Consider the following 17,287-nt stretch of genomic DNA (forward strand, 5'->3'; position numbering starts at 1 on the left):
CAGGGACTTCACTGCAAAGAAGATGGGCCATGTGCTCTCAATGGAGATGGCCGGTAGACTCGGGACACTGACCTAACGAGGGACAGTGACTGTGCTGGGGTCCCCACAAGCAGAGGTGAGGGTCTACAACCCTCTAGACACTAAATACCAGGCCAGGGAGGCAGACTCTGGATTCCGAGGACCCCAGGGTGCCAGCAAAAGATGGAAAGCAGGAAAAAGCCAAGGGAGAAAGGCAGGATGAGACCAGGGTGTGGCCGGTCAGCCCAGGCCTGGCAACGCTGGCTCTGCACACACCGAGCCACCATCAGAGCAGTGGGCCCCACAGAGGGGCAGAGGCGCTTCCTTCCACAGCCCAGCTGGCACAGCCTCTTTGGAGCCTGAGTGGGGCAGCAACAGGGGCGTGAGACTCAGCAGAGAGACTAGGCGTGGGGTCCAGAGAAAAGAGGGTCTGGGGGTGTCAGCAGTAGGTTTGGGCAGGGTGACCACAGATGGGACAGAACTGGCTCCAGTGGCAGGAGGAGGGCAAGGGAGTTCAGCCCAGGCAGGGGGACCAGGAAGTAGGCATCTCTGGTGCCGTCATCGGCTGAGCCAGCACCACAGCCTGGGACATGGGTGGAGGCGAGGAGGGCATTCAGCAGCGGGGCACAGAACCTGGCAAAAGCAGGGTTTCATGAGTAAATAAACACAGCATCGGGTACTGCCCAGGAGCTACCACCCTCCCAGCAGGACAGCCTCTGCTGTCTTCTGTGGCCAAGACCTGGCCCTGCCGCAGGCGATGGGGGCGGGGCGGGGTGGAGCAGTGGGTCTCAATGCTGACCAAGCCTTGCTCTCAAGAAACCTTCTGCCAGCAGCGGCCAGCAGGACAGGGGTGCGCTCCCCACCAAGGGATAAGCCCCGAGGACAGGCAGGAATTGCCATGTTGGAACCTCCCCTGTCTGGGCTGCCATTCCCACCTGGGGACTTCACAAAGGCTGCCCTGCACCCCAGAGTCCAGCGCTGGCAGCAGGCGTCTCTCAGGGCAGGGCTGGGGGACTGTGGTCACACCCGGACGACCCGGGGGCAGAGGGACCTCCAGGTCAGGGCAGCAGTTCGACCGTGCAAGTCTCATAAGCCGCCCTGGGTTCTGACCAGGGGCACCGCTCGCCCCCACGTCATTAGAGCAGAGAGAAGAGAAAATAATCCACAGCAGGATAAGGGAACTGGGTGAGCAATCGCCCCAGCAACTTTTTTAGGCAAAAGCTGAAAAGAGGGCTACAAAGTGGAGCATGAGCAGCGTCCGGGCCAGCTCGGGAAGTGAAGTCTTGTTTTTAAGGTCATTTTATGAAGAGCCAAGCCAATTTCCACTTAAATCCTGAGTCGGAATCCCTTTGCCTCCAATTCTATTTCAAAACATTGAAAGCACTATTTCGGTGTAGAAATCAATAAAATGTACCTAAAAAATGGAAAAGGAGCCTTCTGAGCAAAACATCTCCCTACTCTTATTAAATGCTGTTTTTTTAAAACATCAATAGCTGCAGCTTTTAACTTAATTCTGGGGTCCGCAGCCAGTCCACTTAGGTATTTTTCCATCTAGGCAGCGCCTACCATCTTCTCCCCACCAACCTGATGGGGAGGGCAAACCAGAGCCAGCCAGGGTCGGGTGGCTGCCCTCCCAGGAACAGGGCTCTTGGCCACCCTGAGGCCCGCAGATCTGGGCCCCGGGATCGGGGCGCCCAGTACACGGAAAGTCCCTCAGGAAGCCGTCGCAGCTCAGGGAAATGAATGAGCAACAGCTCATTTGCTCAGCAGGTGACGATCCAGCTGCAGGGAGAAGAACTGCCACTCGGCTCTGTGGCCCCTGAAGCAGGCCCACTGGCGGCCACACAGGGGGAGGGGATGGGCCTGGTGAAGCCTGGGAGGCCGGGGCTGGTCCTGACCACAGCCGGCTCCCAGGGAGAGGCAGGAAGGCACCCCCTTCCCACCCCAGATGCCGCCCCGCACTCCCATGTGGGATTCCTCCTCAGTGTCCCCAGGGGTTTGGGGGCTTCCAAAGCTTCCTGAACCCCCAGCACCTGCCCCAGAACTGGAATCCAGACAGCCTGAGGGGAGAAGGGAGGGAGCAGGGGCAGACAGGACCCCAGGACAGCCTTGGGTGGAGGGGCCGTGGGGTAGGAGAGGGGACCCAGCCACAAGGACTCCACAGGCCCCAAGAGGGCGCAGGCTGAGGCCTAGGGGAGTCCGGGCGGGGCGTTTGGAGGGGGCCTCCCACCACAGCATCCTGGGCAGAAATCAAGGGCAGAACAGCTCACAAGCACCTCCTGTTTTCTGAGGTCCCATTGTGTGCTGGGGGCTGGAGACCCGGGTAGAGGCCAGGCCAGAGCCCAGAAGGCCTCCCTGCCTCTCTCTGCCCCAAGTCCCTCAGGAGTTGCAGCACCTGATGAGGAAGTCAGACCTGGTTTAAGAGCCTCTTGGACCTAAAGTCCACCTTTCGGTGCCTGAACATGAGAGAGGGCCATTGCCCCTTGTAAACACGAGCCAGATGCCCTCTTAGAAGCCTCGGGTCCTCTGCTCAGGCCACCACCTGCCCAGTTTCTGTCCTGATACCATGAAACCTAACATTACAAGCATCCCGAAAACTCTCAGGGGCCCTTTGCCGGCCATCCCTCCATCACCCCACAGAGCAGGTGGTGAAGAGGCTGCAGCCCCTTCCCTGGGGCAAGTGAGGGTGGGAGCAGGCCTGGGGGAGCTGGCACCTGGAGGCCAGAGGCAGAGAGAGCTTCCCCACTCGCCTTGGGCTGGTGCCACGGGAGGGGGTCACAGGAGACACAGATTTCAGGAGCCTGGAGCTCCCCAGCACCACCTCTCAGTTGTCTACCTTGAGGTGCAAAGAAAGGAAGCCTCCAGCTTTGTGATTCACAACAGAGGGCACAGGGAAGCTGCACTGAGGCTGCACTCGCTGCCTGAGGGTCAGCAGCTACAGTCACGTCTCACGGACCCATTCCACAGCTGACAACTCTGGCACCAGGCAGGAAACGTCAGGAGCCATGGCTGAGCCAGGTTTGAGCCCAGTGCCCCACCCACCATGCACAGCCTCCCCTCCCCACTCCCTTCCTCCCCACTCACCTACTGGTCAACCCTCATCCCAGGTCCTGCACCCCAACCTGCTCAAGGTCCTTGTATTGGGGAGGCCTTTCCTGACCACCTCCTAGGCACCATTCCCCCACTCCACACCCCCTTCCTGGTTTTGGTTGCCTAGCACCTAACCTTGGCTAAGCACACAGCTATTTCTTTATGGTCTAACTCTCCCCACTAGAATCTAACTGCAAGGTCAGGGACCTGAGGGCACTATTCACCTTTGTGTCTCATCCGAGAGCCTAGAACTGCCTGGCACACAGGAGATGCTCCACGGAGCTCGTGGGAGGACGCAGGAGGCCATCCTTTCATTAGCCCACAGTGGACATTGGTAGCCTGCAGGGTGCCTTCAGGACCTGCTTATAGTGACAAGTTTAATAACACTTCTCTCTAGATGCTCCTAACCAGGTACTTGTAGGCCACACTGAGTGCAGGTGGCTCCATCAGCCCCCATGCCCTGAGGCAGCTGGGCAGGTGGGCCCCGTGCCAGGCCCCTCTGCCTCCAGTGGCTGTCCTCCCAGCACAGCACCCACCCCATCCAGAGAAGCCCGAGGGTTCTGGAAGTCAGTTGGCACCCACCCAAACTGGAACCTCCCAGGGCAAGGACCCACTCGAGTGCCTGAGACTAAGAGATGGCAGGTCAGGTGGAATGTAAATCTGCCACCCACAGGGCTGCACAGAGCCCACCTGCTCCCTCTGCCAGAGGAGCCCCTGGAGAGGACGGTGTTTATGGCCCCAAACCTCCTCTACAGGAAAACCTCTCTAACCCCTTCCCAGGTCCAGACATCATCCCCCTCAAGCCACTTGCTGCTTGGTTTTCCTCTGGAAACAAATGGATGGATGGGTGAGTGAATGCATCCCTTTTGAGAGAAGGTAGCTAAAGCCCAACACAAGAGTCACACACTGATTGAGGGAAGGGCGGGAAGCGGGCTAGCACCGCCTGCTGCCTGCACTCTGTGGCCTGGCCCAATACTGCATCGCGATCATGCTGACCTCACCTAAGCCCTCTGTCCCCGCCCCAGGCAAGCACCACTTGCGGACTGCCACCTGCACTGGCCCGTCACCCAGCACCCCTGCTGGGTCAGGACTGCCCAGGGGGGCGTGTGGAAGCCCTGGGCTCAGGGCTGTCGCCTGTCCCCGGGTCCCCACTCACTTCCCTGGAGTTCTGGACCCTGGCCTGTGTTCCAACAACTACCCAGCCAGCCAGAGCTCCTTCACCGTCTCTCTCAGGCATGGTGGAGAGCACACGGCCCTGCGCATGGTGAGGCCATTGGCCATGCCACCAGGGCACCCCCTGAGGTCAGCACTGGGAGAGCGGCGTCCAGGCAGTCCCAGCTTCTCCTGGAGAAGAATGCTGCCCAGGGAGGACCCACCCCACGCACACAGCCGTGGCCACACACTCTCTCTGCATCTTCTTCCCAGGGTCTGAGCTGGGATCAGCCGAACGGCTCCTCTGCAAGGCATGGAGCTCCCTGGAGGGTCAGGTGGACAGCTGGGTATTCATGGCACTGATACCCTCGGCTCCTTGGGAATGAGAACACATAAAATAAAGCAGTATAAAACAATGCATGATCTGGCCCAAGGTCACAGTGTGCAGGGGCTTGAACCCTGGGCCTCTCTTCCGCCACCTCTGGCCTGGCTCACAAAGGTCCAGCCCATGCCTCCTTCTGATCTTCAAACGTGTCTCATGCTTGCCCCTCATCAGGGCCCCAGCATCCCTGGGTAACTGGGCTTTACATCAGGAGGTCTGTGCCCCCAGCGCATGCCCCCGGCCCCACTCCCTACCACTGAAGGGGTGTGGGCAGTGTCTATCTCCCCTTGTGAGGGTGGATTGAGGGCCTCGCAAAAGAGATGTCCACCCCTAACTCCTGCAACCTGGGCAAAACCTTATTTGGTACAAGGGTCTTTGGAGCAGCAATTAGATTAAAGGTCACGAGACGAAGAGGCCATCCTGGATCATCTGGGTGGGCCCTAAAGCCAATGACAAGGGTCCTCATAGGGAGAGGTGCAGGGCGATGTGCCGCACAGACACAGGGAGAGGCCAGCAGGGAGCAGCACTACAGTGGAGCGCCCAGAGCCACCGGGGGCTGGAATCGGTGGGAAGGACCCTCCCCCGCAGCCGCTGGGGGTTGTGTGGCGATGCTGACACCCTGACATCAGATTCTGCCTCCAGGACTGGGTTGTTTGAAGCCTCCCAACTTATGGTCATTTGCGATGGGAGCCGTGGAAACACACACCTCTCCATGGAAGCTCTGTGATACGGAGATCATGGTCTGGAGGGTCCCCTCTGTCACCCTGGCGCCCACAACTGTGGCTGACAGACATGTGACAGGCGCTTGATAGATAATCCCTGCTGGCTGAATAAGCACCCCTCACCCCCCATGCCCTCCACCCCGGCTGAACTGCCCTCGGGTAGCTGAAGCCCTTGACAGGTCCGAGAGGTGGAGCGGGGCTGGGCCGCAGTTTCAGCCTCCTGTTCAGCTCCCATCTCCCCACCCCAGACTTCTTTGTTCAGAGCCCCATTTCTGGGATCACTGACCAGCAGTGGCCATCACCCCATGGTCCTGTGACCTGGGAGACCAGGGCAGCTGGCCGAGCACCGGTGATCCCATGGAGGCTGGCTCCTGCCACCCTGTGAGTCCCTCGTGCAGCTCCACTCCACGGCCAGCCAAGGGGGGACAGCCTGCAGCTGACTGAGCTCCCGGGGCTTCCCAAGACAGGAAGCCGGAGCAGGTGGGCCCAGGGTGAGGCTGGCAAGGTGCCCAGCAGGGCTGATGGCAGAGCTGGCTCTCAGAGCGTTCAAGGGCAAGGCCAGCACCACCTTAGCTCCCCCGGGGCCCTGCCTTGTCCTGGTCCCGGCCCTGGTCAGGAAACTAAGGACAATCTCACCGGAGCCTGATGGGCGCTGCCCTTCCTATTGCAAGGGCCTGTGTGCCCGAGAAGCTTGAGCCACAGAGACAGGGGCATGGGCAGCTCTGGGAGTGAGAACCCCCTGCCCTGCTCTGTGCCGCTCACCCCAGCCCTCCAGCTGGAGGAAGCTGCCAACCCAGCATGGTGCCTAGCTCAGAGAGGCCCTCCCACTAGGCCGCTGCCTGCCTCTGTCTCCCTGTCCCTCTGGGACCCCCTGTGCTCACCATCTTTCTGCCTTGGCACAGCCTCACGAGCAGGGAGGGAGTGGGCCTTGTTCTTTGCCATCCTTTGCCTGGCACTTGGCCAGCATGTGATGTTGAGTAGCCAAGCATAGGTGGAACTCAGAGGGCCTCCCCGCTCCAGTGGCTGTGCCCAGCCCATGCCCCCCAGACCCCCCTCATCACATTGCATCCCCACCCCACTTCTCAACCACTGGGCAATTGGGAGGCTCAGTGCCTGCTTCCCAAGGGGCGGGGCCAGACTGGCCCCTACAGGTACCTCCAAAGCTCCGCCCTTTCTGCCCTGTCACGGCTGCAGTCTGGTGCCACAGGATGCCATATCCACACCCAGGGCTGCCGGAGAGGTCACCACACACTGGACAACAGGAAATGACAGAATCTGCGTTGGCACAGCCATTCACAGTGGCACTGGTCACAGTAGCCAAAGGGTGGAAGCAGCCCTGGGGGCCGTGCTCGGATGAATGGACGGACAGCCGAATGCAGGCCATCCGTACAATGGAGTGTCACTGAGTCTTAAAAAGAATGGGCATTCTGACACCTGCTACAACACAGAGGGGCCTCGGGCATGTGCGCTCAGTGAGGTAAGCCCGTCGCAGCAGGACACACACTGCATGTCCCCCACTCATCTGCAGTCCCTGGAGAAGCCAGGCTCATGGAGACAGAGGAGAAGGGGAGAGGCGTTTACTGGGGACGGTGCGCGACCGAGCGAACACATCTGGCACCACTGCGCTGCACTTAGAAGCGGCCTTAATTATGATACGTGTATTTTACCACAATTAGAAATTTTAAAAACAGACATATTCTCTCACATTCTGGAGCCCAGAAGTCCAAAATCAAGGCGTCAGCAGGGCTATGCTGCCTCCACAAGCTCTAGGGCAGGATCCTTCCCGCTGCTTCCGCTTCTGGGGGCGAGGCAGCCCTTGGCTGTGGCTGTGCCCCTCGGGTTTCTCTCTGTGGTCACATGACCCCTCCTTTATGTGTCTGCGGGTGTCCCTGTTTCTGCCTTTTGCAGGGATTTCTATCACTGGATTGGGAGCTCACGCTAACCCAGGCCAGTCTCACCCTGAGATCCTTACCTTAATTACATGTGTAAACACCCTTATTCCAAAAACCCACAATCTGAGGCTCAGGTGGACATGTCTCTTTAGGGGAGACAGTGCAAGGGGCCAGGGCAGGGCCAGGCAGGCAGATGGAGCAGAGAGGACTCGGGGTGAGAGCTGGGTGACAGTCAGGAGATCAGGAGAGAGAGGGCAGGCCACAGCCTTGGGCTGGGCAGAAAGGGATGGGTGCCCTGGCAGCCCGGGGGTACCCATCTTGCACGCCCACCACATGCTAGGCATGTGCAAGGGGTGCAGGCCTTGCTCAGGCCCCTCTGTCTGGACTGGGCTGGCCATCTCCCCACGGGGGCCCTGCTCTCTGAACGCTGAGGCCTACCCCCAGGGCCTAATGCAGGGCCTGGCTGCTCAGCGCATCCTTGGAGTTGAATCCCACTCCTTTAACCCCAGCCCCTCTCTGTTCTAAGGAGTGCCGTGGGCTTCTCCTGAGACCCTTACCTTAATCACATGTGCAAACACCCTTGTCCAAAAAGTCATGATCTGAAGCTCCAGGTGGACGTGTCTCTTTTGTGGAGAGCCCTGCACCATGCAGTGAGGACGTCAGTGTCCCCTCCATGCTGTTATGAGGTTCCCAGGAACGGCGGCCATCCCCTCTTCCCTGCTAACACAGCCATCCTCTCTTGAAGCTGCTACATCACACTACAGCCCCGTTAAAAGCTGGCCCCTGACCCCTCCATTAAGCACACCTCTCTTTTCACACCTGTTACGTGTCATGCTGGGGCCTGATTCTTGGGCTGCAGCCTATGTTACAGGGAAAAGACACACTGAAGGGAAGCCTCCTCTCCAGGCAGCCTTGCCGACTGTCCTCTGACCTCCAGGTGTGCGTCGTCTCACTCTCCCACCTCCACGGCATCTCTCGTCATCTAACAGACAGGGGTCCAGAACCCACCATGGATCCAGCATGTTCCACGCACTGGGTCCAACTGAGAGCAGGTACAGGAGACAGACTATGCCCAGACAGAGGATGCAGTGTGCAATGAGTGGCGATGAGGATTGGGGAATCCAAGGCCCAGAGAGGGTGAGCAAGCTGCCCAGAGCCACACAGGCTGGAAGAGTAAAGCCAGGACTCAAGCCAGACCCGCCCACTCCTGTCACAGGCAGAGAGCCGACCACAGCCACCCCAGAGCCTGGCTGCAGTTGGGGCCAGGACCAAGCCCCACCACCAGCAGACACCCTTACACGCTGCCCCCTGGCATCCCTCACCCCCACCTCCAGCCTGGAACCCCCAGCACAGCGACGCCTCCTCCAGGTGAGCTGGGAGGCTCTCTCCTGAGCCCTCGGGTTTTGCTGGGGCCCCCCCCCACTGCACACCCCTGTTGCCAACGCCAGCATGCCTGCTCTACCAGGTGTGATGTCAGGGCTGTTCCTGTGTCTGTGCTTTGGATACTAATGCCCGTTCCTGGCAGCCCATGCTCTCATCGGCTCTGCCACCTCGGAGGGTATCGCCCCGGCTGGCTGAGAACAAGGTAAGATACACAAGGCCCGACTCTCTGTGACCTTTCTTTTTTTTTCCAAGAACCACTTGCTTAAGAAAAATCTCAGCCGTCATCCATCACCGTTGCTCAGGAACACAGGGCCAGCGCTAGAAGCTAGGGGCCGGTCAGCATGGCTCCAGGAGCTCTGACAGTCTGCTCGCTTCTGAACTGGCAGATCGCAGCCCCTTCCCTTCTGCCACCAGCCTTCCTTCAGCACAGAAAATCCCTTCAACTGGAATCCCCTTTCCCTCTGGCCTGCAGCATGCCTTCTCACATTGCCAGGCAGCTCGGGCATCCCCTTTTTCAGGAAGCCCTCCCTGTTGCCCTCAAGGACAAGTTTGCTCAGGAGAGAGAAATGGGTGCTTCTGTTGACAAGGTCCCAGCAAGGCTACCTAAGGGTGGTGTTTATTTCTCCAGGACTGGAGCGCATACAAAGAAGGCCCCTCTGCCTTGGCACCACAGGTCAGCAGCCTAAGCCTGCCAGTCAAATGTAGCCCACTGTCTGTTTTTATAAATAAAGCTTTATTGAAATGGTTATTTGTTTGTATATGCCACAAAGTCTAAAATGTTGGCTATCCAGGCCTTTACAGGGAAAATCCTGACCTTGACCTTGACTGCTGCCCCATGGTTGCTCTCTCCATTTGCTGGTACAGAATGAAGTTCAGAGATGGCCAGGGGCTCTCCCCAGATCACACAGCAGCAAGCCCTGGGGGCAGGAAGCTTCAACCAGGGGCTCTGCTCCCCAGCATCCCTGCTAAAGTGTCTGTGCATCGCTGACCCCACTCGGAATACGGCAGCCCAATGTCCAGCAGAGCACGATCATCCTGGCCGGCCACCCCGATGCCCACCAGGCCCGCCTCCTGGCCCGCTCTCCTCTCCCAGACCCCAGACCTCAGCTTAGAGGCCTCAGTGCGTGGCCTGGCCATTCGCTTTCTTATGTCCCATTCCTCTGGGGAAAAGTTTTCTGAGCCCCGAGCAGACCCCATGGAGGAGCGACACTTGGCTTCCCGGCAGCCAGGCCTCCCCTCAGAGCACCAAGGAACAGGGGCGAAAGGAAGGTCCCGGACAAACTAGGGCTCAGGCTCAGAGAAGGAGGAAGCCCAGGCCCCACAGCAATGGGGGGGCATGCGGGCCGGGGCCGTGGCAGGAAAGAGAGGATGCTTGGAAGGCCTCAGAGGAGAGTTTTAAGGGGAGGCCCCATAGCAAGCCATGCCTGCCTCCAGGCCTGTGGGGGCGGGGGCCTCTTTCTGAGTAGCGCCCCCACCCACAACTGGAATAGAACGCTGGCCAACACACAGCCAGATGCAGCTGTTAGAACGAAAATTTCTAAAGGCTCGAGCCCCCCCACTCTGACCCAGGCCGGAAGCTACTGGCATAGCCATGGTTCCCGTCCATGGGTGCCCAGAGTCTGGACTTCCAGCTCCTCCCTGTGGCACCAGCAGGGGAGGGGACGCTCAGCCCTGGCCTCTGGGGCCACATCTGTGTGGTTGTCTGGCACAAAGGTAGGAATGGAGCTCATCGTCATTCACTCATTCATCCAGTGAGCACCTGCTCCATGCTGGCGCTCAGGCAGAGCCAGGGCAGGCCTGGTCCCTGCCCGGTGGTGCCTGCTGTCCTGAGAGATGGGATGGAGCAAACCCACCCAGTGAGCAGAGTCAGCGGGCAGGTGTGGGTGTGAGCGTGGAGGAAGCTTGGGCTCATGGGCAGCTCTGGGCTGGGTGTGCTGGGCAGCTAAGCTGACACTCGGGGAAGGGGTGGAGGGACCTGCGTGGCAGCCAGTGGGCACTAGAGAGTGAGCGCCAGCAGACCAATGCGCAAGTCTGTCTGGATTCCCAGGGCCAGGAGAAGCCACGGGAGTGGCTTTTGCCGTCTCGGTTTGAGGTTTTTAGGGGCAGAGGGTAGTATGATCAGCTCCAAGCTCAGAGGATGGAGGGGGCTGGGGGGCCTTGCTGAGCTGGGGTTGGGAGGCAGCAGGGGAGGGAAGGTGACCCGGAGAGCAGTTTTGACTTGAATTAAAAGGGCCATCTCTCCCCATTCTGGGGCTCCCGACTGAAGAGTCTTGAAGGAATAAAAGTGTCCTGAAGGCTCCCCAAGGGTGCCCTGAACTTGGGACCCCAAATCCACCTCCACCGTGATCTGCTGGGCAGCTCTTGGGAAGTGCTGGTCCTGTGTGGGGCACAGTGGCCTGGGCCAGGCGGGGGGACCACTACCTCTCCATCCCAACCCCTTCTGATGCCCAGGTGACAAAATGCAGGGGACACAACTTGTAGGACACCTGGGAGGAACAGTCCTCAGTGAAGCTGCCTTCAGGGTCCAGGACAATCACAGGCATTTTGCCTATTCTATTTATTGGAATTTTCCTAAAATGTCTGGACCTAGGGCCTATATGAAATCTGCATTCATATTCATGCAAATCACATGCAAATCACGCCACCCCGGATCAGCTGGAGGAAGACATCGCTGCTCATATTCTTCCCTTGAGGGGGGTAGGAGGGTCTGTTCTACAGCAGGAGGGACCCGTCATCCACCCCCACGTGCAACAGGCTGGGAAACTGAGGAGGGGTCACCCAGCATTTCCGAGCAGACCTGGGTAAGACGCCTCCTCCACCAGGAGTTGTGTAAATGGCTCTCCCCTGGCAGGGCACCCAGCAGGCAGGAAGGAGGTAGGCTTGCAGACGTTCCCAGATGCCTCTGATAAGAAACAGTAGTATTTGCTCTTAAATCTACTCCTGGGGGACAGTTAGCAGCACCCTCCCCATATCAAAGCCAGCTCCAAAAATATATCACCTCCAACAGCCAATCCCTGTCTAGACTAAACGTCACTGCAAGGAAGCCAAGGAATAAGGACTCTGCACTTAGGGCGCCTGAGAGCAGGGTGCCAACAGGAGTGCCCCCTGTTGTAGATACCCACCCGAAGATGCCCCTTGTCCAGAGCTTGCTCTGACAGCCTTCTGTGCTGCTGCTGAGTCACGCTGGGTCTCTTTGCCACGGGCAAGCAGATCCCGCAGCCCCACTGCTCAGATGGGGACACTGACTCCCCGAGAGCTGGGACTAAAAGCTGGCTTCTGGGGAGGGCATGCAGGAGCCTCAGGTCTGCCCCTCTGAGCACCAGGCAGGCTGGCGTTCCAGGGGCGAGGTCCATGGCCTCTCCACTCCGGAGCCTGCGGGCCCCAGGGTCCTCAGGCACACAGCCCGTAAGACAAGTGGAACACCTCCTCCGTGCTGGCCCTCTGGGGGCCTGGGGAGCCTTTCCCAGGGAGGGGAGGCCAAGAGGCAGACTTGCAGGCAGACAACACAAGACCACATCCAGGCTCTGCTGCCAGGAGTCCACTGAGCCTCAGGCACCTTATCTGTAAAATGGGGCGGGGGCAGTGCTTACCACCCAGGGGGTTAGGATTCAAAAGGCCTGGTGCTGGTACATTAGTAGTAGAAAGAGCCGCCCAGGCCGGAGGTCCCCACATGCCACCTGTGGTGGCCACAAGCCCTCCTGCGGATGAGAAAATGAGGGCAGACAAAGCTAGACGCTCCGGGATCCGCGGCTCCCTGCACACGGAAAGCCTGCCCACGCACCTCCACTGTTTCCTAGCCAGCCTCTACCGGGCTCTTCCAGGGACAGAGAGAGACGGAGCAGCATGGCCAGGCTGAGACCCTGACTGGGGGACCAGAAGGTGGGCTCTTGCAGCCTCCACCTAGATATTGCTGCCCTCTTCCCCACCTACAGCCCACCCTCCCCACAGCAGGCAGGGTCCTGCTAAAGCCAGTCCTGTCCTGCCTCCCCTGTGAGCCCCATCACCACCCCGGCCCCTCCACACCGCACAGGCCCTTTCTGCCCTTCGCTGGTGCCTCCAGCCTGCAGGCAGCTGGATCAGGGTCTGCTGAGGGTGCAGTGTGCCCGGCACCCACTCCTCCCCCCACACCTTTGCTCATTCTAGTTCTTCGCCCTGCAGTGCCCTCCCCCATTTCACAGAGCAGGCCCCCGCAGAGCCGTATTCCTGCAGGTGCCTGCGATGTGTGCTGCCCTCAGCAGGCTCCCACGGCCCTGGGATCCCTCCCCAGCCTGCACCTCCCTGCTCAGGAGCCATCTGGACATGATCTGGGTCTGGCACGCAGGGACCCTCAGCCAGACCCTGGGAGCAACAATGCCCGTGTGGCCACGGGCAGAGGCTGTGGTCTTCGTGCCTCTCCTCTACCCTCCCATGGGTGTGGCTGTCCAGCATGGCCACTGCAGGACTGGCCTGTCCTGCTGGGAGAAGCGGTGGCACCTCCCTGGTCCCGATGATTAATGACGTGCTGGGTCCCCAGGGTTCCTGAGAGAGGAGGTTGCTGAGGAGCATCAGATTCATGAAACAGCAAGACGCTGGAGCAGACGAACAGGAAGGTGTGAGCCCCGTAGGTCTCAACCAGAGGCTGGTGAGAAGGGGGGACGCCAGGCTGCAGGGAGGCGGCGTGGCAGCCAACCCCCAGGCCTCCTGGGGCAGGTGGAGGACAGAAACAGGAGGGACAGCAGATCCGGGAATTCCTACACACCCAGAGGCCCAGCGCTGGCCTCAGGCAGAGGCGCACCCTCAGAGGACCCCATTGGCATATGCAAACATGTGCCAGGATGCAGAACTCGGGCCCTGCGGGAGGAGGAGGAGGAGTTCAAGACCTGCATGCCCCCTGGGGTCCAGCACGGGCCACCCTGTAAAGGGCAGCATGTTTAGGCCACAACACCCCAGGCAGAGGAACGCTGTGGCCCCATTTTACAGGCAGGAAATTGAGCCTCAGGGAGACTGAGGCAGGAGCACAGGAGGGCAGAGCTGGCACAAACCCACATCCTGGGCATGGCAGCCCCAAGGGCAGGACTCACCCCAATTCCCCAACAGGCCAAAGGTCATCTCTGTGGTGCTGGTCAGCAAGAATAGTCACCTCTGTGGGGTGTGTGAAGATTCCAGTTTCACCAGGATAGAGGGAGGGCGCTTAGGGTGGTCACCCCAGTCAGAAACACCTGCAGGGAGGGAATCGGACCACCCACGTCCTCATCAGGCGGGGAGGGGGCTGGGGCACCCCCAGAGGGGCACGGGCCACCACCACAGAGAGCAGCGCTGGGTCCCCCACTGCTCACTCCGGCTCCCACAGGCCTGCAGAGTTGGGCATGCAGCCCTGACCGTTCATCCACAGCCTTTGCCCCTGGGGCAGGCATGGGGGGCCTGAGATGGCTCCTAGGACGGGAGATGGTTGAGGTGGGACCTGCTGGATATGACAGCAGGGACATGGAAAGAAGGTGGCCACCAAGATGGTGCCATCTGATGCCTCCTGCACCAGCTCACCAGCCCACAGCAGCCCACAGCCCACAGATGACTGCTGTTCTTTCATGTCTGTGACCCCTGACCCCAATGCTAGGGCCAGAGGGAATGGGAGTCCAGCATGTTTTAGACCGCAGAAAAGCAGTATGGCGTGAGACCTGCGTGTCACACAGCAGCCAGGGGGCTCACGCACCCTGGCAGCTCTGCAGCAAAGCCCATGAACATCACACCACGGGGGAACAGACACCCCGAATCCCTCAGTTCAGATCATATATGCCACCCAACCAGTTACACACAGGTCGTTTTCAGCACATTTTGCATTCATGTTGCAGATGAGGGGCTGTGGACCTGCGTTGCAGATGAGGAAATCGAGGGAGCAGAGCCCTGGTGGGGACACACACCCTTACTGGGCACCCAGCATGACCGTGGTCCTACAAAGACCTGAAGGGCCTTCTCTGGGCCTGGCTGCCGGCCGGTGGTAGTGCTGAATAAAAACCAACATGCATCCTGCTCCGAGAGGCCCCATAGGGTGGAGACGATCATCCAGAAACGCCTCCAACAACTGGCCACGTGCCCCAGGGGTGGAGATGCCCATCCACGCACCCACACATGCACCCAAAACACAAACCACTAAACCTGGGGTCCAAAGCCAACTTGCAGCAGGCTCTGAATCAATTTCAGTGAGAAAAAAAAAATGTTAAAGATTTCAATTTGCCAGCAGCTCAGAAGGCACCAGTGCAGCCAGGCAGAGGCCCAAACTGCCAAGATGTGCCAGGGTGGTGCCACTGCTCTGTCTGGTCAGAAGGTCCTGACAGCCATGTCCTGCCCTGGACACCAACATCCAGAGCCAGCCGTCAGCCCAAGGGCATGCCGACTGGGTAGGGAGACGTCAGAATGAAGCACCGCTGGGCCTCAAATCTCAGAGGCACCCATGGAATGCAGCACCGTGTGGACACTGTAGGTAACAGGGGAGTACAGCAGGCCCCGCCCTGCCGACGGAGAAGGAGGGCTCCTAAACACAGCCACACATGCCCCTTGCCATCCATACTCCAAAAGCAAAGACATGACCACTGGGTGGGCAAGTGTGTGGACCCAGGGGACCCCTCATAGAATGGACGTAGGCAAGGGTGCATTTAGCACCTGACCCCACCTGCTCCCTCTCAACAGGGACCGGGATGGGGCCTCAGAAACCCAGGAACCAGCATTGCCAAGCCTCTGCCAACTCCCCCCAAGCCCCTGTGGTCCCTCCTGGGTGAGTGGCTTCTGTGTGTGGCCACAGGTGCCTGGGAAGGATGGGAACCATTACCATAGATGCCAGCTGTGTACCACAGTGCCCACTGCTCCGCACAGCAACGGGCTCTGGGGCTGAGACCTGGCACTGGTTTGGCAACCAGGAGCTGGCACCAGCTTCTGCTTCTCCATTCTCAATCTCTTTAGAGGGGATGTATTAGCAAGTTTCTTGTCGGCTGCCCAGTCACTGCCCTGGTAGCAGGTGTTCCAGAAGCCACCTTACAGCTCGCTGCAGGGTGGCTGCCCGCTGTCTCAGCCGGAATTCCTTCTCCCACTGGCTCCTGCCGGGAGCGCTGCCCAGGCCTTTGGAGTTGGGGACCTTATAATCCAGCTGCGATGGCATCTCTACGATGCCACACATGCACCAGGGCGTCCCAGTCACCTTGGGGAGCAGCCCACGGGCCTCCAGCCCATCAAAGGGGGACTGCTGCAGCACGCCCCTCCTCCAGACCTCTTGATCCCTCCTCCGTGGTTTATCACAGCAGCTCTGGCCAGTGGTTTAACTCCAGCACTTCCAAGAGCCATGTGGGAACACAGGGTTAGGCCTGGCCAGGGGTTAAGTCCAGTGTCTCGGGTGAGTGGCCCCCCCGTTGGCCAGCGCCCTTTATTCAGTTCCATGCCCACCCCCCAACCTGACCCCGACTGCTCTGCCCCATCCTGCAGGTGCCCTGGCCAGGCTTTGCTGCTCCTGGGTGTCACCGCAACCCAGCAGGCCCAGCGCCCCGTAGGCCTGCTTCCTGAGATTCGGCCCGACTATGTGCCTGATGCGCGGACCCCGGAAGGACACAGGGTCTCCAGATGCCTGCCTCACTGGTGCCCCTGAGCAATCCTCCGGCAGAGGGGTTGGGGACTGTGGGTCTTCAGTGATCCCAGAAACCCCAGTCTCAGGGCCCACTGTCTCCCTGTCGGACTCCAGCTGACAGCCTGAGAAGCCCACCTTCTCCAGCATGCTGCCTGCTTCCAGCAAGTCCTGGGCCTCACCACCAAACTCTCTCTGCCCCGACTGCAGGAAGGGAGCTTCTCCTTCGAGGCTTCCGGGTGGCCCTCTGACTCCCACGTGCTCCAACTGGATGATTAGCAGGCCCGAACCTGTCGTTTTCTCTCCTCGGTGCATCAGTGGCTCTTAGCAACAGCTGCCGACCACACGGCCCTCCTAGCTGTGGCACCTCCTGCACCCCCCATGCCAGGCACACCGTGCCAGCTCCAGCTTCCCCCCCATGGCACCCTCCTGCCTACTCACCTGCAGTCCCACCACTACCGCCTCTGGTGACTGTCAACCCCGGACCTGCCCCAGCAGCGGAACCTGCACCCCATCGGCAGGCCAAACAGCCACCTGCAGAGCCTGCCCTGCCAGCTGCCTCCTGTGGCGCTCCTGGTCCTGAGGGCCGCGTGCCCCTGTGGGGGCAGCTGGGAAAAGAAACATGAATGGGCAGGACGTGCAGGCAGGATGTGCAGGCAGCCCGGCCACACAGGACACCGGAGCTTGTGTGGCTCCCATGCAGGTCCCGTCTTGATGCAGAGGCCAGCCGTCTGTCCACCCATGTCCATCAGTCAGTCAGGGGAAGGTCCCACACAAGGGAAGGGCAGCGTCCCGGAGGAGGGCTGTTGGCCAGAGATCCCCCTGCAGGAAAGCGGGGGGAGCTGGTGGGGTGCCAGCTCCATAAGGGGCACCCACATGCTGTGAGGGGACAGGCCAGTAGGGGAAACTAAGGCTTGGGTGTGAAGTCGTGTCGTTTCACCCCCACCCCCCAGAGGAGATGCACCGAACATTTTCTTGAAGCTCCTAGTTCAGAACCTTCCTTAACACTGTCCACTTACCAGCAGAAAAAGAGAACTTGAAATGGAGACAAGCCCAAAGGCCT

At 59.9% G+C, this 17,287-nt stretch overlaps 1 long non-coding RNA gene across 1 annotated transcript; it reads right to left on the bottom strand.

Moving 5' to 3' along the window:
- Positions 1-12,603: 12,603 nt before the first annotated feature.
- On the bottom strand, positions 12,604-17,034 carry LOC108409600 (uncharacterized). The gene is made up of 5 exons (XR_001856268.3): positions 16,666-17,034; positions 16,363-16,558; positions 13,700-13,837; positions 13,378-13,469; positions 12,604-13,257 (listed from the first exon to the last, which is right to left on the bottom strand). It is a non-coding gene; the product is annotated as an uncharacterized lncRNA (long non-coding RNA).
- Between the last annotated feature and the right edge of the window lie 253 nt (positions 17,035-17,287).

This window comes from Manis javanica, chromosome 2, assembly GCF_040802235.1.
Source record: "Manis javanica isolate MJ-LG chromosome 2, MJ_LKY, whole genome shotgun sequence".
In the NCBI taxonomy this organism is placed as follows: Eukaryota; Metazoa; Chordata; class Mammalia; order Pholidota; family Manidae; genus Manis; species Manis javanica.